At 43.3% G+C, this 25472-nt stretch overlaps 1 long non-coding RNA gene across 1 annotated transcript; it reads right to left on the bottom strand.

Moving 5' to 3' along the window:
• Window positions 1-3704: 3704 nt before the first annotated feature.
• Window positions 3705-19127, bottom strand: LOC132582705 (uncharacterized). The gene is made up of 2 exons (XR_009556201.1): window positions 18945-19127; window positions 3705-4476 (listed from the first exon to the last, which is right to left on the bottom strand). It is a non-coding gene; the product is annotated as an uncharacterized LOC132582705 (long non-coding RNA).
• Window positions 19128-25472: the final 6345 nt, after the last annotated feature.

Raw genomic sequence — 25472 nt, 5'->3', positions numbered from 1 at the left:
TGTTGAGCTGCCATCTAATTTCATAGAGCCTTTACCCCCGATCAACTTCATTTGCAGCTGAGACCTGTTGCTCCTTCCTCAAGCGTCAAAAGATAACAACCTCTATCAAATGACTCACCTCAGTTTAAAGAAGCCCCTCCTGCTAGGACCATGTGCTAGAAGCAAGCTTCAGAAACACAGGAAAACCCCAAACATTTTCAGAACTATACAATCCAGCCTCCCCCCCCCCAAAAAAAAAGAGCATCGCATATCCTGTCCTTGCATCTTGCATCAATTCTATATTTAACTCCCTCTGTTAACACCTGTATCCCACAGAGGGCTCATTTTGTAGCTGGAGTTCATTTGCATAATAGGCCACACACCCCTGATGTAGCCAATCCTTCAAGTAGGCCCTGTAATAAGAGCCCTGTAAACTCTTGGAGGATTGGCTATATCAGGGGGTGTGACCTAATATGCAAAGGAGCTCCTGCTACAAGATGAGCCCTGAACATGTATAGTGTTCTTCATGAAAGGTAGCTCCTACAGCTCAGTTAACCCAGTGACAGCAGTGTAACTTTTGCAAGGGTTAGCTCCAATTCCCAATAGCAAAAACTCTACTTTAGGTGGAATATAACCGCAGATAAATGCAACAATAGAAGTCCACAGACTGTAAGACTGGCAGCTTTTACTATTAACTCCCTGTGACGTCATTTAAGCAAGAGTGTTATCGAGTTAGGGATTTTTGAGCTGTACTTTTGCAGAGTTTTGCCTTTGCTTTAAAGTAGGCCATCCGTCCGTGGAACTAAATACTGTGTTTTGTCGAGCCATCGCTAAGAGCAAAGGTGATAAACAGAGTGGTAACAGCTAGGATGAGCCACCAGAAGCAGTAGCACAAACTGTCTTGTACAGCATATGTATAGTTCATGCCTTGTCTTCACACCTCAGAATGCAACAAGAATACCCATCTCATTCAAGCTGTTGCTCTATCAGAGGAACACATTTCATTGAGTCATTGCTCCGAGTTACCTGGGGAAATTATTTTTCACCAATCATACACAGCTATCTTATACCGAGTCGTTCCACTGGTTTACTTGGATCAGCAGTGGCTCAGTGGCAGAGAAGCGTCTTTCCCAGTTCCTCTACAGGGAATTCTTCAAACTGTTATGTCAGGGATTGAAATTGGGACTTTAGGCATGCAGAAGCACAGGCTGTGCCACTAGACCACTCTCCCCTGTGATTTCTGGTTCCATACTACTCAACTACAGTTGGATTACAGCCACAGCTACTAAAGACAGTTCTCTTCCTGCCATAGACTGGCAGTATAATGTTGCTGGGTCAGCATAAGATCTATGACTGAGTTCTTACTCACACTCAATAATGCACTTTCAATCCACTTTCAATGCACTTTCCAACTGGATTTTACTGTGTGAACTGGCAAAATCCAGTTTGAAAGTGCATTGAAAATGGATTGAAAGTGCGCTATTTAGCGTGTCTGACCATAGCCCATATCACTGAGCATTCTGCTTCTGGCAGATGACACCAGACATCATTGGAAGTTCACAAGCAGGACACTGAAATGGTGACCACCCCTTGATATTTTTCACCATCACTTGGACATAGGAAGTTGCCTCCCACCAGCTCTCCCCACTGCCACTTTGCTGAGTGGTAAGAGGGAAATGCTGGGAGTAATAGTAAGGGTGATTGGCATCATACAAATACCATGATGTCATTTCCAGTGAACCTAGAAGTGACATCATTGCATCAGGAAATGTTCTAGCACCCCCCTCAAACTCTATGGTTATTGCTAGAGTATTGCCCCTACTTGATGACATCACTTCCAGGTCATGCTATAAGTGATTTCATTGCATTGCCAGCAATGTCACCTTGCAACCACCAGTTCCACAACATTGCCAGTGAGGGACCTCATCCCTTGCCAGCCTCAAACTGGCAATCCTATCTGGACATTATAGTCATACCACTTCAGGAGAATAAATAATTGCTAGATCTTTATTTATTTTTTAAGTCTCAAAGCTAGAGATGATAGCAAATTTCAGTGGATTAGCATTGTTTGAAAATTTCTGCCTCTCCTTAACCTAGTGCAAATCAACTTTATCGACTCTCCCTGGATTCAGTTATTATGAGACGGGGCAAAAATATCTCCCATTATATATTTTTCTCCACATGATTCTTAATTTTATAAAAATCTAGCATATCCCAACTTCATTGGAGCAGAATTGGTTGGGATATAAGAAAGTTCTGATGATCTCAATAAGGATTGAGCATGGAAGAAAATAACTGATATCCAAAATTCTTTATTGTCCAGACACAATCATGTCTTTCAGTTGCTGCGCTGTCTTTGGATTTGTCCTTCAAAAAGAAACTTAAATGAATGCTGACTAGCAAGTAAGACAGAACTATAGGGAAAGAACAGGAACATATGAAAGCCCAGTGTCAAACAGTCTGAGATGTAAGACAGAAGGTTTGTGGTTCATGTCTTATCTTTGCCATGAACTTCCCAACTAGGTGTAGACAAATAGCTATTTCTCATTTGCTCTAGCCACCTACTTAAAATCTTAAATTATGCTATAGCAAAAAAAAAAAAAAATTGGGATTATTATTTCAGCAACATGCATATAAGGTGACCAGCTTCTTGAGGCCGATTTTGAAATGGAGATGTTCTATATGTGCAACCCAAAGAATGCAATAACCAGTTCTGCTACATACTCAGCCCCTTAGTCAAGGCTCCACATCTAGATGAGTTGGGTTTACAAATCCCAGATCAGGAAAGCCAACAGATGAAAAAGTCATTTGAGCTGGTAATGTTTAACCAATTTAATAACCAAGGGCCCAATCCACTGGGAAGCTTTTCAGCACATACTTTATTGAAATGAATGTGAGCTGCTCTAAACCTCAGTTGCTCAAGGAACCTCCTGGTGCATTGTGCCCCTAAGCATCCATGGAAACAATAACAAGTGAACATGGAATTTATTACACTTGTCGAACCAAACAGTATTGGGATTTCCAAGTAATCTCTCCCCAAACTGAATAACCACTTTAAAAACCATGTCCTTCTCCAGTATAAATAATCTCTGCAGCGACATGTTTAACTATTCCAATTTAGCTAACATCCTTCCTTTTTCTTTCTTTGCTAAAACATTAAGCTAAACAAGATCTCACCCCCAACCACAAAATCTTTTTTAATGTATTCCTTGCGCTACTTCTGAATATTAATAAAAATTAATAATTAATTTTGCCTTTGGCATTGCAAGATATACTAGTTTTAATTAGTGTACTGTACTCCTATACAATTAAAAAATAATTGATGTCCACACTTGTTGGCGGTCTCTGTGATCTCTTTCTCTGTTGTTGTCAACAAAAGCCTGAAAAAACAAGTTCAAGTGTGTTTTGCTGTCCACTTGATTTACACACCAAAAGTAACAGACAAATCTTTTATGATGAAACAGAACAGTTTTCTCTTTAAATTATACACAAGTATATATTAACTAGAAAGAGAAAAATTAAAAGTGGAGGAACTGCAAGGAATAATGGAGAGCCCTATAAAAACGTTACGTCCATCAATGAATTTGCCTGGAAAATATCAGCAAATTGACAGTACATCCTGACACCAACACGAGGCGGCCATCTTGCATTTGTTATGTCTGTCCTATCAAGCATTTAATTTTGATGTCCTCCTTAATCAGTTTCAGTTACTCCAATTCAGCATATCATGTTGCTGTTTTCCTACATCATTTTAATTGTACCATGAACTACTTCATTATAGTTCATCTCTTCCTCTCAAAAGATGGATGTTGAAAGCTCCAAGTGTAAATCCCCATTGGGATAAAAACTAACTTCCCTTCAAAGTATTTGCATCTGGAATCTTGAATAAACAGAAGTTTTCATTGTTGAGAATATCCTAACAAAAGCTGTCAAATCCCAGAGCACAAATTCCCCCAACTAGGGTTTTCTTCTCCCCTTTAAAATAAAACTGAGGAAAAACATTAATAAGGAAAACATTTCCAACAGCAGTGTGTTCTATAACATTTTTATACTTTTTAATTACATCAAATGCATGGAAGTGCTTTAGACAGAATTGTGTCATTGGTCTATCAAGGTCAGTATCATCTAGTCTGATGGACAGGAGGTTCCAGTGACTGAGGTTGAGGTCCTTTGTATCACTTGCTACCTGATCCTTCTAAGTAGATATGCTAGGACTTGAACCTGGAGATTGAACTTGGGACCTTCTCCATGCAGAACTGATGCATTGAGCCATGATCTTCCCCTTAATCACCACCACCATCACATGAAGCTGCTGTTTCTACTGTTCAGGCTGTTGATCTATCAAGGTTGGTATCATACGTCTAGCAGTGGCTCTTCAAGATCTCTTTTGCATCATCTGCTGGAAGACTGGAGGTGGGCAAATGTTGTCCCCATCTTCAATAAGGAGGGGAAAGGAGGATCCAGGTAACTACCAACCCATCACCTTATCATCTATACCTGAAAAGTTTTAGAACAAATAATCATTCAGTCAATCCTGGAACATTTAGAAAGAACAGCTCTGTTCAGAGCCAGCATGGGTTTCTCAAGAACAAGTCATGTCAGACTAACCTTATCTCTCTTTTTTGAGAAAGTTACTACCTTGCTGGATCAGAGGAATGCTGTAGACATCATTTATCTTGATTTCAGTAAGGCTTTTCCACATAATATTCTTGTTGACAAGTTGGTAAAATATGGTTTGGATCCTATTACTGTTATGTGGATCTATAACTGGTTGACAGAAGGCACCCAAGGTGTGCTTGTTAATGGTTCCTCACCCTCTTGGAGAGGAGTGACAACAACAACAACACATTTTATTTATATCCCGCCCTCCCCGCCGGAGCAGGCTCAGGGCGGCTCACAACAAAATTCATTGAGATATACATTGAGTTAAAATACATTAAGTTATAATTAGCAATATAAACCAGCAGGTAATTAAAAACTATTAAAATTCTAAAAACAATAAGTTAGTGTTAGTATGTTGATATGTTGGTGCTATTCAGATAATGAATTTACTTAGCAAGTAAAGTGGACTGATAACCGATGGCCAGTTTAGGGTAGAAGAGAGGTGTCCCAAAATGGGCCAACTCAGAAAGAATCATCCCAAACTTTCCACATGCTCCCCCGCAGGGAACACTGGAAATCTCCTGTCCCATACTTGGTGAACCAAGAGGTCATGAAACTTGAGCCAGTGAAAATATCTGATGGAGGGAGCTTTGGTTCTCTAAAGCTTATGTCCTATAAAGATGCTATGGCAGGGGTAGCCAAACTGTGGCTCGGGAACCACACGTGGCTCTCTCACAGATATTGTGTGGCTCTCAAAGCCCCCACTGCCTTGTTGGCTGGTTTGGAGAAGGCATTTGTCTCTTTAAAACACTTCTCCAAGTCAAGCCAGCCAGCAGCTTAGAAAAGAAATTTAAAGTTAAAGTTGCTTTCTTTCTACCATTCCCTCCCCCATCTGTTTTCCTTCCTTCCTTCCTTCCTTCCTTCCTTCCTTCCTTCCTTCCTTCCTTCCTTCCTTCCTTCCTTCCTTCCTTCCTTCCTTCCTTCCTTCCTTCCTTCCTTCCTTCCTTCTCTAACATTTGTGTCTTTTTTGCTCTCAAACATCTGATGTTTATTCTATGTGGCTCTTATGTTAAGTAAGTTTGGCCACCCCTGTTCTATGGACTTGCATATTGCTCCACCGCTCCAAGAGATTCAGTTGGCAATTCATATTTGGCTTGCAAGGGGCTGGACCAAAGCAGTAGGGAGAGATGGAGCTCTTGCAGTACTTAGGAAAGCACCATATGAAGGGCTCTAGTACCAGGCGGGTGTTGCTTCAATAGAAGGCTGTGCTCAGCAGAACAAAGAAGGCTTTCTGAGCTCCCAGTCCCCACTTCTTGATTGAGAGGTCAGAATAATTTAAAGGAGGGGAACACTGCCCTGAAATTTTACATTCAGTGGTGATGGATGCTTGCAGGGATGAAGGCTTACAGGGATCTTGGGAGAGGTAGTGGTTAGATCTAATTTGTTGCATGGGGAGACCAAATTCCCAGCTTCCAAAGAAAAGTCAGCCATCAAGTGATCTTTGGATTGGAACTCTGGTGGGGTGCTAGAGAAATATACGATATACGTCAAATACATAACCTTGATTTACTGGTACATAAACACATAGAATTTATGGTACAATTCAATGTGAAGAAACAGAGAATGGCATGAAAATAGTCATGTGTTTGGTTTGCGCAAGGAGAAATGAGAGAAATGAGAAACTTGAAGTCATCCCTTATGCACCTTCTAGCAAGCCGTTTTAAGCAAGAGGACTTAAAATTATTTTTAATGGATAAAAACACACACAAGCATAAAATGCAAACTTTTGTCTTCTAGACTCTAATCCTCATGCTCCTAGATAGCGAACATGAAAAATCAGCAAATCAGATATTTATGCAATTAATGCTTTCATCATGATTAATGGTCTCAATGGCCATTTTAACTCAAAGGGGATAGTAATTCAAGTAACCTATTTAACTATCAGTACTAAAGAGCTGTGGGCATTACACTGAGATTTCAGAGGATCTTAACATATATTCCTCCAGTTTGTTAGGTGCTAGGAAAAAGAAGATGCGCTCTTGGCATTATAGCCATGAATCTGTTTGCCATGACCCCTTCATTCAATGAAGGCTTGATGCAGCAGTGGTAAGGCTGAAAGGTAATAGCCAATGGGGAGTCACATTAAAGGGGTACATAAACAAGCTACACTTCTTTCGGGCAGGTTTTTGCCACCTGCAGCTGATCCAGCCTCGCTCCCTGGAAATATCCTTGGGATATTGGATCACTGCAGAATCAATCAAGGTTAAAAGGAAAAAAAAATCCTCAGATGCAATATTCTGTTAAGAACCAAAGAATTACCTCTTACCAAGCCTCCATTCTCCCCCACATCAATTCCCTAGGAAGAGGGAATGACCATTGTACCTATAGAATGTAGTTAGTTACAGCTTGAATTTCTTGTCAACATCCTTTTGTTCCATTATATATGAGGTGAAGGGGGTTGGAGACAGTTGGGACCAAGGACAATACTTTGTTTCCTGTATTATTTACATGATTTCATTGGTCACTACCTTCGTTCTTTACTTTCCACCTTCTTTCAACCCAATCCTCTCCTCAACCTCTCCCCCCACCACAAAATCACCCAAGAATGGGCGCGTTTCACAGCATGTGTCTGGGTTTCCCTAATATGGTGGTTTAATTTATCAAAGTACTTAATCTGATTGATTGATTTCGCTATAAATCACCTCAAAGGTGACTGAAGAGAGAGCCCCCAAAAGGATGCCTAAAAGAAAGAATCTTATTTCTGCGGCTCTTTGGAAACATTAGCTTAGCGTCTTCAAGATATCCTAAATTCCAGATTTATTACAAAGTGCTCCCTTGCTTGCTTTAAGCCATAAAAATGATGGAGTACTATATGGGGTAAGTTAAGCTCAGCACCTTCATGTCCTAAGTGTAAACAGGCAAATACATTTGCTGCCGCATTACCTTTACGTGGAAGACCACCAAATGACAGGATGTTTACTGCCGACATCAAGCTGACAATTATGGCCAAAAAGCTGACATCATCAGAGCTGCCCTCTCTGTTCCACAGCATCACCTTTCTGATGATGATGGAGAAATAGTATCTCACAAAAGCTTCACTAGCTTTGGCTATGTGATAGCATTTGGGGGAAGTGGGCTCTCCCTCTAGGTGGAGGTCTCCCCATTAGATGGAAGGAATATAGAGCATAGCTATAACCTGTACTGATTTTAAAGGCCAGGTAGCACATAAACAAGATACAGAACAACTACAGAATTTGATATGCTATATCCAATAGGGATGTTTTAAATCCCAGGGATATTCCTCTAGGCTTAGTAAAACCCTTGGGACTTCCCTGAAATCCTTCCAGTATTTCTTCTTACAAGAAAATTCCAAATTCACTTCTCAGGTGAAATTAGATAACTGACCAAAGATGACAGGCCACAAGCCCACATTGGAAAAGTGATTAGTCTTTTGGGGGCTTGGGTCCCAGCTGAACTTCCACAGGGGTGCATGTAGGGAGGTGATTTTTTTTGCCAATTTCCATCTCATGCAGGAGTCTTCTGGTTCTCATAAGGTATTCTTGGGGGTATTGAGATTTCAGGGGTTATTTCAGACTATAACAGGAGGGGGAAATTACCTTGCCATGGGCCTTCTGAGTGGGCTTCAAAACAATGACTGATTTCCCAATAGCCTTACGCCACTCTCACTGTCCTCTTCTCTGTGGGGCTTCAGTTTGATTTCACACTATCAGCCTTGGGGCTGCAACTCGCTCCAGTTTTTTCGCACAGCAAACAAGATCCTCTAAAACCCAGTTTCTGTTTGCTGCACAAAAAAAGGCAAAGGTTTGGGAAGATATTGCCTGCCTCTGAGCATCTGCAGAATGAAATTCTGCAGAATCGCCCTTCCTGCCTCTCTTCACAATTCTATTTTGATCCAAACAGAATTGATTCAAAACAGACTGGATTTCTAGAAAGAGAGAAATGCAATGCCAGATTTCAGAGAGCGATTAAATAAAGAGGAATTAACAATGTGGAATAAACTTAGGGGTGAATCAGCCCTAAGCTTATACAGTCAGAGTTTATGCCACCCTTTCTCATTTGAGCAATAATGGTGCAATGTAATGCTCATTTGAGCAATAATGGTACCAAACATAGAGTTGTAGCAGTGGAGAACTGAGTTTGATTCCCCTCTCCCAGGGCTTTTTTTCCGTAGAAAAAGCCCAGCAGGAACTCACTTGCATATTAGGCCACACCCCCTAATGCCAAGCCAGCCAGAACTGAATTCCTCTGCATTCCTGCTCAAAAAAAGCCCTGCCCACTTCTCCTCATGAAGCCTGGGGGGGGGGGTGGACTTTGGTCAATCACAGTCTTCTCAGAACTCTGTCAGCTCCACCTATCTCACAACGTGCCTGTTGTGGGGAGAGGAAGGGAAGGAGATTGAAGCCGCTTTGAGACTCCTTAGGGTGGAGAAAAGAAGGGTATAAAAACCAACTGTTCTTCAAATAGGGACGGAGGAATCATCACGAGCATATATCATCTTCTATTTCACATCCCTGCATCCAATTGCAATATGTACATATGCACATATGTACTATTTTGTAACTTTTCACAAAGGTGATAACTTGTTCAGAATTTAAATGTTCTACATATGATAGAAAAAGTCCACTTTCTGATTCTTTCAATCAAAGGTCAGGGAGAAAGAAGAAAGAAAAACAAAAGCCCCAACTCTAAATTTTGACATACTTATTCAATTAAATTATTCAGGATGAGAAATAAATTTGTTCCTACTGAGCACCAAAGTAATATTTTAATCTGAATGTTAGGGCAAAATGTCTTTATTTCTGTATACTTCTTTGGACATCTGTAACTTTGGGGGGCATTTAATCTTAAATAGAATGTTTTCCACACTATAATTTATGACGGGGGGGGGGAGAAAAAATCTCAATAATATATTGCTGCAGTCATTAAAATTGTTTAACAGTTTCCGTTGTAACCCTGTTTCGCACGCTCATAAATTCCAGAAACATTCATCTTTTTAAGCTAAACTGAAGGCGGTTTGAGTGAAGTTCTTTTAGCTGTTTTTGAGTAATGACTGCAGAAATGTATCTATACGGGAAAACTAAGCTGTTTATGGAAGAATTAGCGCTACAGCCTTAAATACAGTTAAGGGGCAATTCTTAAAACACTTATTTCAGAATTAGTCTCATTAGCTTCAAATGGGATTACTCCAAAAGACGCACCTGGGAACTACTGCTTGAGAACTGTGATGTGAAAGATAAGGCTTCGATACCTTGATAAGGGAGGGGCCATGGCTCAATGCTACAGCCTAGACTTTGCAGGCAGAAGGTTTCAGATTCAATTCCTGGCATCTTCAGTTAAACAATAGCAGGCGCTGAAAAAGACCTTTCCATGCAAGTGAACCTAGAGAGCCATTGCCAATCAGAGAGTACGATACTCAGCTTGAAAGACCACCAACAGTGTGAACCTAAAGAGAGTTGTATCTTTCTCAGTCCATTGAAGTCAGTGGGCTTAGAAAAGTTTGATGCTGTTTAGGATTACACTGCCAAAGGCAGTTCCTTGATTAGTTGCCTCCCAGATAGGGGTATTATCACTAATGACCTCTTCTGTAATGGCTTCAGACCCATGCATCATGCCCATTGCTGCTACTGGAGGGGGGTCTCCCTGAACCCCAGGGCAGCATTTCAGGATAGTGAGTCACAGACAGAGGAGGAAGGGAGATAATTTCTTTTCTGCACATAGAACTTTGCCTACATGATACTGGATCAAGCTGACTGTAACCTATCCAACTTGCAAATAACCAAGAAAAGGAAGGGACCAGGGGTGGAATGCTAGCAGGAGCTTCTTTGCATATTAGGCCACACCCCTCTTATTTATTTATTTAATTTATATCCCACCCTCCCTGCCAAGGCAGGCTCAGGGCGGCTAACAATATGAGGGTCAGCAATAGCATGCCCAACCATTTAACAGTAAATATAAACAATATTAAATATAAAAACATTGAAACATTAAAACGTTTAAAACATCTGGTGCTAATTAGATGTATCCAAACAAGATATTAGTGGTGGTGATCAGACTGGTCGATTTTTAAACTTCTGGAGGTCCCAGACAAGCCACTGGTAGTGTTTCTGGGCCCAATCCATCGCTGTAGATTTCATTATGAAAAAGCGTGGTGGAAGAGTGCTGTTTTGCAGGCCCTGTGGAATTGTGTGAGCTCTCACAGGGCCCTCACCCCCTCCGGCAACTCATTCCACCAGCTAGGAGCAGTGATGGAAAAGGCCCTGGCTCTTGTTGATGCAAGCCTAGCTTCTTTGATGCTGGGGACCATCAACCGTTTTTGGGTTCTGGACCAAAGTGCTCGCTGGGGCATATATGGGGAAAGGTGGTCTTATGTAGCCAATCTTCCAAGATATTACAAGGCTCTTTTTTGTAAGGTCTTGGAAGATTGGCCACAGAAGAAGAAGAAGAAATTGGATTTATATCCTGCCCTCCACTCCAAATCTCAGAGTCTCAGAGCGGCTCACAATCTCCTTTATCTCCTTCCCCCACAACAGACACCCTGCAAGGTGGGAATGTTTTTAGCAGACTAAAAGAATCACAAATAGGGATCTGTGTTTGTTAGTGTTAGTGTTGTTTCAGCCCTGCTTTGTCCTAACACTAACAAACACAGATCCCTATTTGTGATTCTTTTAATCTGCTAAAAACATTCCCATGATCCTACACTGCCCACTTATATTAAGAATTGCTGCTTCCATTCCCATTTTGTCTGATGAAGTCTGCTTAAAAGCATACGAAAGCTTACATTCTGAATAAAACTTAGTTGGTCTTAAAGGTGCACTTGTCTACTGCTTTGTTCCAATTAGCAATGTTTGGTCAACAGAACATTTGGAGGGGAGGTGTTGTTGAGCACAGGCTAGAACTCATTCATTATGAGGGCCAGATCTGACATAAATGAGACCTTGTTGGGCTGGGCTGGGCTGAGCCCTGTTGGGCTGGGCCATGTGTGTACCTATTTAAGATTAGATAGCAGAGATATAAAATTTAAAGGGCACAAACACGACTAAAGATTTTTTTTAAAAAAAACTTAATACATGCTTAAAATATTAGCACTTGGTCTTAAAGGAGCTTTTTTTGTATCTCTCCCATGGGATCCAGGGAACTGGGCAAAGGAAGCTCTGTCTCTTTCCCTCCCTCCCCAAGAGACCAGGAGGGGAAGGAGCTCAAGCAATGGAGAAAATTGAGGTTTTGCTCTGTAGCTCCTGTGTGATTGGACAAGCCTTGCAAAGCAAGTTGAGAAGGAAGCAAGAGAGAGGGAGAAGGAAGCAGACAAGAGCCAGTTGCTTGGGGGTCTGATAGGAGCCCTCTTGGGGCCTGATTTGGCCCCCTGGCTGCATGTTTGACACCCCTGGGATAGAAGAATGGTCATGGAATTAAGTGCACATTCATAACCATTTACAGAAAAAAATATCACATAACTCCCCAAAGGACAAAACTGGGCAGTGATTCTACTGGTTGCTTCAGGGATAAGTAGATGGAGAAGATCCACCATGCTTGTTCAATCCTTGCTGTGGATCTAGTCCAGGGACAGTAGTTAGTATTTAAGTCCAGTTGGGAATGTGGGAAAGCTCTACCTTCTCTTGGTGATGTGCAGTCTCCTTTTCACTCACACAAACATTTGTGGGCATTGCCCATTCTACAAACAGCTCCATTTCAAGCTCCATTCTGTTACTGTTGAGAGCAAAGGGAATTTGGAGGGAGGGAGTTGAACTGGTGGGTTGATTTTAATGCATACAAAATACTTTTTGTAGTGTTTTTTTTTAAAAAAAATCAGAGATACCTTAAGTCTGAATGCTAGAATAGCTCAACATATTGTGACATTCTTAAACTCATCCCGATTTCAAACTCCATTATGGTTAATGCACTGTTTTCTATAGGGAATTCCATAGTATAGTAAAAAAAAATTTTTGCAATGCTAACAACAGAAAAGAGAGATTTTTTTGTGCTATCAGCACTGCCAGACACAAAAATGCAACCTCATGTAATTTCTGCAGAGAACAGTTTGAGAGACAACCTACTCCTATATTTATCAGAGTAAATAATGCATTCTGACAAAGCCATACAGTGCTGATTCTTTTTTTAAGAACCCCCCAAAGAGGTACAGCTTTCTGAAACAAATTGAAAGTAATTCTCTTTTTAGTTTTAGTTTTTTGTGTGTGGACCTGGCACAAAAATAATGCCTTGCACCTGAGTAGCTAATTTGGGTATGATTTGGTGCATTTCACAGTGGCATCAGTATAAGACTTGCATTTCTGATCTTATCCAAATAAGCAGGAAAATATGCATTTTTAAAAAAAATAAAAAATAAAATCGTGGGGTTGGAATGCTTCCTTCATGTCCACCAGGAACACAATCTAGTTTACAGTTAAATATTCCAAATAATTCATTATTTATTTGTTTTGCTTTGAACACTTTGATTCTGCCTGTCTACTACTTTAAAAACAACATTTTTAAAAATGCATTGGCTCCAAAGCTAATTTTCCACCAAGAGGAGATGGAGGAAGAAGAGCAGAACAAGAGGAGGAGGAGGAGTTGGGTTCTATACTCTTCACTACCCAAAGGAATCTCAGAGCAATTTACAGTTGCCTTCCCTTTCTCTCCCCACAACAGGTACTCTGTGAGGTAGGTGGGGCTGAAAGAGCTCTGAGAGAATTGTCCTTGAGAGAACGACTCTGAGAGAATGGTGGCTTACCCAAAGTCACTCAGTAGGCTTCATGTGGAGGAGGAGTGGGGAATCAAACCCGGTCCTCCCAGATTAGAGTCTGCGCTCTTAACCGCTACAACAAACTGGCTCTCAGTGAGCATTCCACAGGTGCAAATGCCATCACTGCAAATGCCCAGGCTCTGGTTGCCACCTGGCTCACCTCTAAAGGATTCAGCTCTTAATTTGCAGGCTTCCCCAAACCATAGCACTGATGGACCACTGGGGGAAAATCCTTGTTCCAGATTGCAGGTGGTCCTGAAGCAACGGTTTCCTTTCTCATAAGCATAAATTGCAGCATAATACAGAGACGGTCACTGGAAAGCAAACAAGGCAAAACATCTGCCTGAACTTTACCCATCCCCTTCCATCTCTTTCTATAAAAGATTCCGTGTACAAGCGGCATTACATCCCATTAGAATATGAGAGAGCGCATGGGAGTGTAACCTATTTTTCACTACTTACCAGATGCAAACTGGGGAGACGCCGGGGGGGGGGGGGGGGGGGCTAGTATTAAATGCAGTTAGCTGTCATCTAGAAAGCATGTTTTGCATCACTTTTTAGCTTTTTTTACAAAGCTCTGCAGTCTTCATTATTGGCCAAATTACTTGGACAAAAAATTACTTATGATCTACTTGGATGCAAAACACATTTCCATGACTCCTTGGGTGCATTCACACTACACTAACTAATGTGTTTGACATCTGGATTTTTGCTATTCTTACAGAGTAACAATCTGGATGTAAAATGCATTAGTTAGTGTAGTGTGTTTGTACCTTGTGACCAGAAAATGTATGGTGTGGTCGTATGCACAATTATTCTAATCCCATTAGTAGGCGAAGAAGAAGAAGAAGAGGAGGAGGAGGAGGAGGAGGAGGAAGGGGAAGAGGAAGAAGAGAAAGAAGGAGGAGGAGGAAATACCACTTTACACAGTAAAGAACCTACTGGCCATCAGTTTCATTGGATGCCCTCAAATTTCAGTATTTTGGGAGAAGGGGAAAAAATTCTCTGTCAACTTTCTCTTTCCCACGCATAATTTTATAACTCTGTATCATGCCCCTCCCCCCCCCCCAGTCATCGATTTTCTAAACTCAAAAGTCCAAAACTCTTCAGTCTTTTCTCATAGGGAAGGTGCTCCAACACCCTAGTCGTCTTGGTTGCCCTCCTGTTTCCAGCTCTGCAATGTCCTTTTTGAGGTACAGTGACCAGAACTGTACACAGTATTCCAAATGAGGCCAATCTGTGGCTATGAGACCCCTAATTTCAGTTATATACGGACATCGTAATCACCCATTTGGTTGCCAGGGTGCCTGGAGATTCGACTTACACACATTGGCTGTAAAATGTGGGTTTTATCCACCATTCCATAAGAGACTTATGCGGGTACTAACAGCCTCAGCGTTACAACAGCACTCTATATCTCCGGAAGAGTGCTAGCCAGAAGTACAGATGGGTTTCCAGCCGCTCCGTGTGTGCACCATCTCAGCCATTGCAGTGGAAGAAGTTGCGCTGCCAGGAACTGTCCCGGCACACGGTTTTTCAGAATCGATCACGAAAGCCATGTTGGTAGGCTAACACCATCAGCAACCATCTTCCTGCAGTGCCAGACTCCATGATAGCGAAGCGAGGGGCTCACGTACTCACCAATTGTTATGTATGCATAAGGCAATCAAGCTTATCTTAAGCATGGATCCTGCCAGACTGCCTAAGCTTTTGTCCAACGGAACCCAAGATGGTGCCAGTATAGAAGTAAAGAAGAGGAAGAACATCTTCACCTAAAGCCAGACTTCTTTGTATAGATCGGGTGTCACCTTAGGTAGCAATTTGGCCCTCTATTGTCACCTTTAGATAAGTTTAATAGCTTTTAATCACTTCCACCCTAAAACCCTCACCCATTCTTTGCCCTAGTGGTCACCATGGAGCCTCCCCCTTTTTGCCCATTGTTACCTGGAAGCCCAATCAGGTAACCAGGACCAGGTCTGCTCATTGGCCAAGTATGGGTATCCAATCAGGTGCCCCTAATAAACTGGCCATTGGCTACTGCACAAGTCCAGCCCTTAAGGCCATTGTGGAGCCTCCCCTTTCTCTGAGGTCATGTACCAGCTGACCACCTGTCATCCACCCCTGCACCTCCTACCCCCCTAAGGGTTCAAGGTAGTCCTTATAACCTCTGACTCAACTCCCCACATGTGTGCATCTGACAGTACCACATACCCCACTGTTAGAGATGCCCCCGATACCTGATTACTTGAGGGTCCATCCCCATCTCCTTTTTGTCACCATTGGAGCCTTCCTTGAAGACTACGATAGGTAATAATTACTCTGTTTGTCAATCCTTTGTGTTTACCCCTGTCTGTTTCTGTCTTACTTTTATTAGTACTGTATGTGCGTTGTGTGACTTTATACTCTTGTATGTGCATCTTTATTTCATAATAAACCTTTTATTGTTATATTATATTGTCTCGTTATTGGGTAACTTCCAAAGCAGACACCTTCTGTTCTGTATAAACAGGTTTTTGATCTCGCTAAAAGGCAGATTACCCTCCACTCTAAATTTCCCAAAATCCTATTTTTAGGGCAGTTTGCTTAACAAAACCATAGATCTATATAGGGGCATTACAGTATTGCTGCTTTATTCTCAAATAATCCTAACATAGAGTTTGCCCTTCACCGCTGTAGCACACTGAGTAGACACTTTCATTGAGCTGTCTACTACAACCCCAAGATCTTTTCCCCTCACAGTCTCAGAACGTTTACATCCCATTAGCCTATACTTGAAGTTGGATTTTTTTTTTGGGTCCTAATGTGCATTACTTTACACTTACCAAACACTGATATTCATATGTAATATTTTCACCCACTCATCTAGTTTGTGGAATTTCTCTTGGAGCTCTTCACAGTTTTCACCATCCTGAATAATTTTGTTCCATCTGCAAACTTAGCCACTACACTACTCACCTCTAGTTCCAGATCATTTATGAATAAATTAAAAATTACCAGTGCCAATATCAATCCTTGTGGGACCTTACTGCTTACTTCCCTCCATTGTGAGAACTGTCCATTGATTCCTATTTGCTTCCTGTCATTTAATCAGTTTTTTAATCCATAAGAGAACCTGTCCTCTTATTCCATGACTGCTACGTTTACTCAGGAGTCTTTGGTGAGTTATCTGTTTACTCAGGAATCTTTGGTGGGTAGTAAGACTCTTGTCTTTGACAAGCATACAGGGCTTTTTTTGGTAGCAGAAACTCCTTTGCATATTAGGCCACACGCCCCTGATGTAGCCAAGATCTTACAGGGCTCTTAGTACAGGGCCTACTGTACGCTCTAGGAGGATTGGCTACCTCAGGGGTGTGTGGCCTAATATGCAAAGAGTTCCAGCTACAAAAAAAGCCCTGCAGGCATATATAACATATTGTCATGTTCATGGGTGGTGGCTGGAATCATGCAAATTGGGTGGAAAAGTAGTTCCAAAACAAAGATTTTTTTTTAAGTAAAGGAGGAATTCTTCAAATCAATATGGCAGCCTTTTTCATTATTTCTGCCTCTCTTACACACGCAGACACACACACACATATGCATAATGTGAGCTTTTTGTCATCTTAATCCACTATAAATCTTTATCTCCCCACCCATCCCTTCTTCCTGCACAGAGAGAATTTCAAGATGTGAACTAATGGAGCTGGCATTGGATGGAGTTTAATATTGCATGTGCTTAACTCTCTTTTTTTGTGCGACTGACCGATATGACATGCCTAACTGTATAAATGGAAGTTTTATGGCGATAAGATCAGTAGTTACTGAGATATTTATGTGACAAGCTGACAGATATAAAACTACAAAGTTTGCTTTTATGCTTTATATCCTTCCAAAGGAAAATATATATATAAATACTAAGATGATGGGTCACTTTGAAGAGAATTTATTAGCTAAATTACCTAATACCTGGCTAAGATCTAATATGCAAGATGAGGTCTGTAAAATGCCATTAAAACGATGAACTTAATTTTGAAGGATCTTACCGTACCTGCGCCAAATGGGACACTATTATGCCAAGAAGCACACACTTCTCACAGTCTTCATCTCTGGAACATGATGCAGTCGACCAAACAGTAAAGGGATTCTGAACGCAACAATGCAGAGAAATCGCCCAAGCACTTCTAATTTGACATACCCCACCTTTACATCCATTGAGTCTCTGCCACATATTAATATTAGCCCCAGGAATACTTACCTTTTGGTGACCCATCTTGTAACTTTATGAACGCTAGCCAGATACTTTATATGCCAGATATATCTGTTTCTGATGTCACTTCCTATTCTGCATATCCTGGCCATATGCATCCCTGTAAAACTACAAGATTGAAATCTGAGACAATTTACAACCCTTCAGAAGTTTCCTTTGTCACCCACACAATTTCATATTAATATTTGAAGCAAGGGCAGGTTTGTTGTTTAACCTACTGGGGAAATTTCTGGGGGGTTGCTAACAGCCGGGAACAAGATGTCTCCTGCTTTGATTTTTTTGGAACTCCAGGAGAAAGATAACAATTTATCAAACTATATATATATATATCCTGCCCTCCCTGCCGAAGCAATTTCAGGGCAGCTCACAACACAAAACTTACAATAAAAACATTTACATTAAAAGCATTAAACAGTTTAAAATAATTTGGTGCTAATTTTGATATAGATTTAAGATGGCGTTCAATGATCTTAGCATCCATTGGATCTAGCGTCTTCGTGGTGGTCAGCATTTCAGTTAAACGTTAACTGAAACAGTGTTGTCTTACAAGCCCTGAGGAACTGGGCAAGGTCCCACAAGGCTCTGATCTCCTCAGGCAGTTGGTTCCACCAATGAGGGGCAGCAACTGAGAAGGCTCTTACTCGGTTGTTTTCAGTCTTGCCTCCCTCAGCCCAGGGATCGATAACAAGTTTTGTGTTCCTGATCTAAGTACCTTCTGGGGAACATGTGGGGAGAGATGGTCCCTAAGGTAAGCTGGTCCTCGGCCATATCCATCATCAAAACGTTCTGCTCAGTGCTATTGGTTCCCAGACCTGCTGCTGATTAAGATTCCCTACCTTTCCTTTTCCTGGTTCCCTTTCTTCTTTACTGTTAGTCCCATAAGCAATCTCAGGTAATCAAGGATCACAGGATGAACGGCACGTTGTCACACTGCCACCTACCCAATCAGATTTGGCTACGCAGTGAGATCACTCCAAACAAAACAAAGCCAAGAGATGTAATGAGTGCAAAAGAAGACAATATAAATGAACAGGTGAAGTACTTTGCAAGCATTCTTGGGACAGAAATTGGGTGAGGAAGTCTCACTGCCAAAAATGTTCCTGAGAAACAGCAAGCAGCATAATAATAAACTCCTAGTGGAGTAGAGTGGGGTTATTTTTAATCTTGGGAGATTCACTCTTTTCATGTCTTCCAGTCTGTTCCTGGCATGCAGTGAAGGCAACACCACTCATATACCAGAAAACACCAGGTTAAAATGAAACAGAATATATTATGAGCAAGTCTCAGTTGAGGATTTCATTGGCCTGTCAGGGAAAGAAAACACTTGGATGAGAGAAAGTTGAGGTTTCCTTTCTTACTTACTCTTCTTTCTTCTTCTTTTTAATGCAAAGAGGAAATAAAAGTCCTCTTCGGCCAGAAGGGTCCTCCATGTTAATCTGTTTTTCGCTCCATCATTTTGATTCTGTGGAAAACCAACTCAGGAAATGGGAATGGAGCAAGATTACAATCCTTCCTACAGCTGCCAAACCGGCTGCCTCCAGCTGGGCTGAAACTTCAGTCAAAAGCCAGCCCTACTTTGCTCTCTGTTTGATGTGAGCGCTTCATCACATGCTGGGAAAGCAAGGCTGGCCTCAGCCGTTGGGAGAAAAGGGAAAGGCCCAGTGGCAGAAGGGATAAGAAAAATGTGAGGCTCATGGTAAATCATGAGTCTGTGTGGAGGGAAAGAGGGGGAGCCTCACTTTGAGATGGGAAACTGGGCTCTCTCTGTGAAAGACATCAGGCTGGAGTTGACAGTAGATTACAGGGGACACCCCCCTCCCCCCATCCCCTAGCAGGTTGGGGGGGAAGTGAGTTATTGGCTTTCTGCTGAAATCTCAAAAGAAAAATCTTTAGCATGACAATATAGGCACACCGCATGACTTGTTTCCAGGCATCACGCACACATACACAAAGTGGCCAGAGTCTCCCTCCCCACCTGTTGTCTCTCTATTCCCCCCCCCCCAGATGAAGTTTACCAGAACTTTTTTTACCAATTAATTTCCCCTCCTGTAAATCTCTCCTATGACTAAATTGAGGCTATCACGTAATGAGAAGACAAGAATTGCTGGGAAAGGGAACAGTGCTAGGAAAAGTTGAAGGCGGCAGGGAAAGGGGAACATGAGAGGGATTGACTCAGACAAGGAAGCCACAGCCTTCGGTTTGCAAGGTATATCCAAGCTTGTTAATGACAGGATATTTTGGAAAATGTTAATCCATGGGGTTACCGTAAATCGGAAACGACTTGAGAACACTTAACGTGCACAAATCGCTCCCACTTGGTTCTTCTCATGACAAGCCCTTGCTTACAAGTTGCTATTTGTTAATCAATCTGAGGTATTTAGAACCTACTTTTCTATAATGGTATTCGAAGAGCCTTAATCCAAAGCAAACACCTCACCAAATTGATCCAACAGCAGCAAATGACAACAAAAGAGCAGCAGAGATATGGCAAAAAAAAATAAAAAGAAGGTAAAAGTAGTACACTGTGCAAGCACCAGTCGTTTCTGACTCTGGGGTGACATCACAGTATGCCCTGTATTAAGAATCCTGTAAGCATTTGGAGGATTGACTACATCAGGGGTGTGTGGCCTAATATGCAAAGGAGTTCCTGCTACAAAAAAGCCCTGGAGGCAAGAATTAAGCCATGACAATGTATAGGCAATCTGCTCACAGAGTCATCCAAGGTACATTCTGCTACTGAGAGGATTGTCTCTGGGAGGGGCGGGGCGTGTCATGGGCCAAACTGCTCAGGAAGCTGCCTAAGCTTGGCCACGCCCCCATGTCTGAAAGGACAGCCTAGAGAAGAATCTCTAATAGCTTTTTTCTGGAGGGGGGGAGATTTCTGTTTCCTAAATTCATTTTTTTATACATAGTGGTTGATTCCTCTCTCTCTCTCTCTCTCTCTCTCTCTCTCTCTCTCTCTCTCTCTCTCTCTCTCTCTCTCTCTCTCTCAAAAGTGGGTTTCTCTGTTGCCTAACAGGTTTGGAAAGAATGTGAGTTAGTGGCTTTCTGCTGAAATCTCAAGAGAAAAATATTTAGCATGGCAATATAGGCATTTACTTCAGTTTACATACAAGCACAGACTGGGCACAGAGTCTCCCTCCCCACCCATTCTCTCTCTTTCCCCCCAAATAAAGCTTACTGAAACTTTTTTTTTTTGTTACCAATTAATTTTCCCTGAGGGCCCTGAGGTTCATGGGGGCACAGCCTAAAGATCAGGGATATGACCATGATCTAGTCTATTTGTAGCATTTCAATAATAAGGGGGGGTATCATTTATACCATATGCAATTGTATGCACAGGATAGATTGCTTTGAGGCAAGAGAGGGTATGCTGCAAGTGTGTACCAGACCACTGAGGAGCTACGACCCTTGTAGGATTAATATCAGAAGAAAGATCCCGCCTATATCAAAGTTGCACAGCACCATAAAATGTTTTAATTGTATTTTACTGGTTTTAAATTGTATATAATTATAGATGTTTGAATTGATTGTTAGCTACCCTGAGTCCATGGAGAGGGCAGGATAGAAATTCAAAGAGGTAGAGAGAGAGAGAGAGAGAGAGAGAGAGAGAGAGAGAGAGAGAGATGATAGATAGATAGATAGATAGATAGATAGATAGATAGATAGATAGATAGATAGATAGATAGATAGATAGATAGACAGACAGACAGACAGACAGACAGACAGACAGACAGATGATAGATAGATAGATAGATAGATAGATAGATAGATAGATAGATAGATAGATAGATAGATAGATAGATAGATAGATAGATGATGTTTCCACTCAGGTTCACACATACATTAATAGCTTTCTTCAGCCATTGCATTAAAAAGCAGTAGGGCAGCCCAATCCAGACATTACTGGCGGCCGGCCGCAGCTTAGCTGCCGCACGGCTAGTAGACTTCCTGAGGACTTCGGCACGCTGGAGCGTGGGGAGGGGAGAGGCATAGCTTGTCATGAGGGAGATGGTCGCCATGGATATGCCGCTGGCAGAGGCACAAGGGAGGCAGAGGCAGCCGGAAGGGAGGGCCAGCCCACCCTCCCATTGGCCAGTCCTGGCACATGCGCCGTGGCTCATGACAGTCAGGGATGGGGAGAGGCAGCCCCAGAGAGGCTGATAGCCATCCCCAACCTGCCCCCAAACAGAGAACGGAGCCAATGATGGGCAGACCATCACAGGCAAAGGAGAGACGTCTCACCAACACAGAGAGGGAACAGGAGTGAGGCTGGGCATGCATACATGAGAAGCCTGGCTTGGTGGTGAGGCGGGGGTGAGGGCGAGACAGGCCTGCATGGGACCACAAAGAAGCCGTCAATCCCCTCACACCCTCCTGCTCTCAGAGACTCTGCCAATGGCAGGCAGACAAGTAGGAAGTACGAAGTGCAGGAGTTTGCTGTCATAAACAGCGGCTAGAATGTGTGTCTGGGAGTGAGCAGCCCAGCAGCAAACACCCCCCCACCCAGAGACCCCCTGTGATGCCCTGACATCCCCTGCCATGTGCACAGAACACCTCCCCCGGTGCGAGTGCATCAGCCGCAGAAATCTGAGTCCACCTCATCAGCCCCCCCATTAGTGTCCTGCACACAACAGCCCTGTGGCATCAGCTGGGCTGTCAGGCTGGGCAGGCTGAGGGGTGGCACTCCCCTCCCCTGTCCAGCCACGCGGGGGGCAGTGTGGTGGCTCATAGACCAATCCCCCCCCACAAAACCAAGTCTGCCCACCTTCCCAGACATTCCATCGAAGAGGCCACTGACCGGGGGCGGGGGGTTGACCAGGGAACATGCAGCAGATGCCAAGCAGGAGAGACAGCAAAGGGCACAGCTCAGACTTTATTTTTCCAGAACAAAGTGCAACAGTCTCTCTGGCGCATGCTGGGCAGTCTCGCCATGGGCGGGGCTCCATTCCAAGCGGTGGGCAGAAACAGCTGAGGGAGTGGGGGGCAGTGGAGCGGCACACGCGGAAGCATCTGTGTTGGAGTCCCACCTGCAAAACGGAGATAGAGATCAAGAGCACCTGCAGGGGCAGCGGCTGGAAGAGCAGGCTGCATTTCAGCCGGGCGCTCTCTTAAAGGGACAGTCTTTGACCCACCTCCCCGCAATGGGGCAGCTGCCACACACACACCACCCCTGCCAGGGGTTGGGAACGCGGCAGAGGGCAGACCAAGGGAAGGGAGCAGGCAGCAGCACATGGGAGCGGGGTCAGCAAATGCCTCCTGCCGGAGCCCACTGCCTGGTTCAAGTGCCAGAGACGCTCACACACCAAGCAGTTGAGAGCGAGGGGAGGGGGAGGCTGGGGCGGGGAAGTGGAACTTACCCAGCCATGGGCGACAGTCCTTGCATGCAGAGCCTCCAGGAGCCCGGAACCCGTGGAGACCTGGAAACAAGAGCAGTTAGCCCCAGGGGAGAGACCTCTCTCTCCTCCTCGCAAGTCAAAGATACTGTCAAAGCAACCACCCAGTGCATAACCCGTCACCAACGTGCCTGGAGTACCAGGTGAAACTGCGAGTACTGAGTGAGGCTACTTTAATTCATCTGTGAGGTTACTTTAATTCATCCTTAGACACCAAGGCATTAAAATGGCACAAGATAATTTCCGTTAAAAATGTGCTCCGATCAGAAAATTCAGGTTGACGTTACCAAGATGTCACACAGATCAGCAAAAAAGCAAAGAATGCAGAATTGCATCCAAGAAAATCTGAAATGCTTCTACCGTTATATACTGGCCCTAACTGGTGGGTTATATTGTATATATCTACAGAAGATCCATAGAAGAAGATGCTTGTTTTGACTTAGAAATTAAGCTCCCTCCCTGCATGTTTGAGATGAGATACCACATGGAATCCAGGGAGGCTAGCTTCTGCTAACTTCAGACTCCTAACAAAAGACTGGTCTGTAAAGTTAGAGGAAACCAAGGGATTGAGTGAAATCCAGCTGCCCAGCTACATTCCCACATCAACCTGTCTCTCCTCTGTGATCCCCTAAGTTGGGGTGGCCAAACTGTGGCTTGGAAGCCACATGTGCCTCTTTCACACATATTGTGCAGCTCTTGAAACCCCCACTGCCCTATCAGCTGGCTTGGAGAAGGTATTTCTCTCTTCAAATCACTTCTCTAAGCCAAGCCAGCTGGTAGCTTGAAGAATGCATTTCAAGTTAAAGTTGCTTACTTTCCACCTCCTTCCTTCCCTCAAACATCTGATGTTTATGTCTTGTGGCTCTCAAGCTTCTGACGTTTATCTTGTGTGGCTCTTACGTTAAACAAGTTTGGCCACCCCTGTGCTAAGTTGTAGCATTTTATTTCAATAAACACGCCCCCCTCAGTTAGCATCAATTCATTTGCCAGAGTCTTCATGGCCATTCCCATTCTACTTCCTCCCCGCCCCCCCTCCCCAAGATGATGACATACACGGAGAGGGTGATATTCTTAACAAGTCTGTGAAAGAGGGTAGGTTGTGAGTATGACGCTGACTAATGTTCTCCTATTGATCCATTTCAAAACCACATGACTTGTAGAGCATCTATATCCTTCCCCCCCCCCCCCAACATAAGACAGCACCATCTCTTCTCTCTTTGCCCTGCATTGAGCTAACCATGCATGGTGTTCAGACTGTGTCTGCAACTCACAACTAACAAGAGTTAGTTGAAAATAAAACAGACAATATTATAATGCCCCTGTATAGCAGTGGCTCCCAAACTTTTTGGCACCAGGGACCAGTTTCATGGAAGACAATTTTTCCATGGACCGGGGGGGGGGGGGGGCGGTGCTGGGGCTTATGCTGCCCCAGGCTGCCCCCCACCTGCATCCCATCCCTGCCCCACATGGGACTCTTTAAATGGGGGGAGGGAGACTGGGGCTGTTTCTGCTGCCAGGCAGCAGAAGGCCAATCTGCCTCCCCCTCCCATTTAAAGACCCCCATCAATCAGCTGATTGGATCCTGGGCAGGCAGAAGGGGTGGTGGGGATGCTCTACCTTGCTCTGAGGCTGCCTCCCTGCCTCAGAGCAAGGCACATTGTCTCTTTCATCTGCCTGAGTCCTGGGCAGGCAGAGGCAGTGCGGCGCCTCTGCCTCACTCTGCAGCCCAGTTGCTAGCAGGCCACGAACTGGTATTGGCCCACGGCCCAGTGGTTGGGGACCCCTGATCTATAGTGCAACCTTGGAATACTATGTACGGTTCTGGTCATCTTATCTCAAAAAGAGCTGGAAAAAGTACAGAAGAAGGCACTCAAGATGGTTATGGGGTTGGAGCATTTTCCCTATGAGGAAAGGCCATTACGTTTAGAAAAGAGACGAGTAAAGGGGAACATGATAGAGGTTTATAAAATTATGGCTAATAGCCACTGATGGACCTCTGCTCCATAGGTTTATCCAATCCCCTCTTGAAGCTGTCTATGCTTGTAGCCGCTGCCATCTCCTGTGGCAGTGAATCCCATGTGTAAATCACCTTTGGGTGAAGAAGTACTTCCTTTTATCCATTCTAATCCAACTGCTCAGCAATTTCATTGAGTGCCCACGAGTTCTTGTGTCGTGAGAAAGGGAGAAAAGTCCTTCTTACTTAACCTTCTCTTTCTCATGCATAATCTTGTAAACCTCTATCATGTCACCCTCAGTTGTCATTTCTCCAGGCTAAAGAGCCCCAAATGCTTTAACCTTTAGTCATGATAACCGAGTGGAACCTCTATGTTCAGAGGAAGTGAACCTCTGAACCAGGGGTCATTTTGTAGAAAAATAGGTGGTGGAGCTCATCCAGGGATTGTTATGCAGCTGCACATACTATTCAATGGACAAGGAGGTGGAACTCTCAGAAGGAGGAGGTGGAACTCTCAGAAAGGTTCAGGAACTGTGCTCC

This window comes from Heteronotia binoei, chromosome 14 (assembly GCF_032191835.1).
Source record: "Heteronotia binoei isolate CCM8104 ecotype False Entrance Well chromosome 14, APGP_CSIRO_Hbin_v1, whole genome shotgun sequence".
NCBI classification, from domain to species: domain Eukaryota; kingdom Metazoa; phylum Chordata; class Lepidosauria; order Squamata; family Gekkonidae; genus Heteronotia; species Heteronotia binoei.
This window is presented reverse-complemented; position numbering and strand designations above follow the sequence as displayed.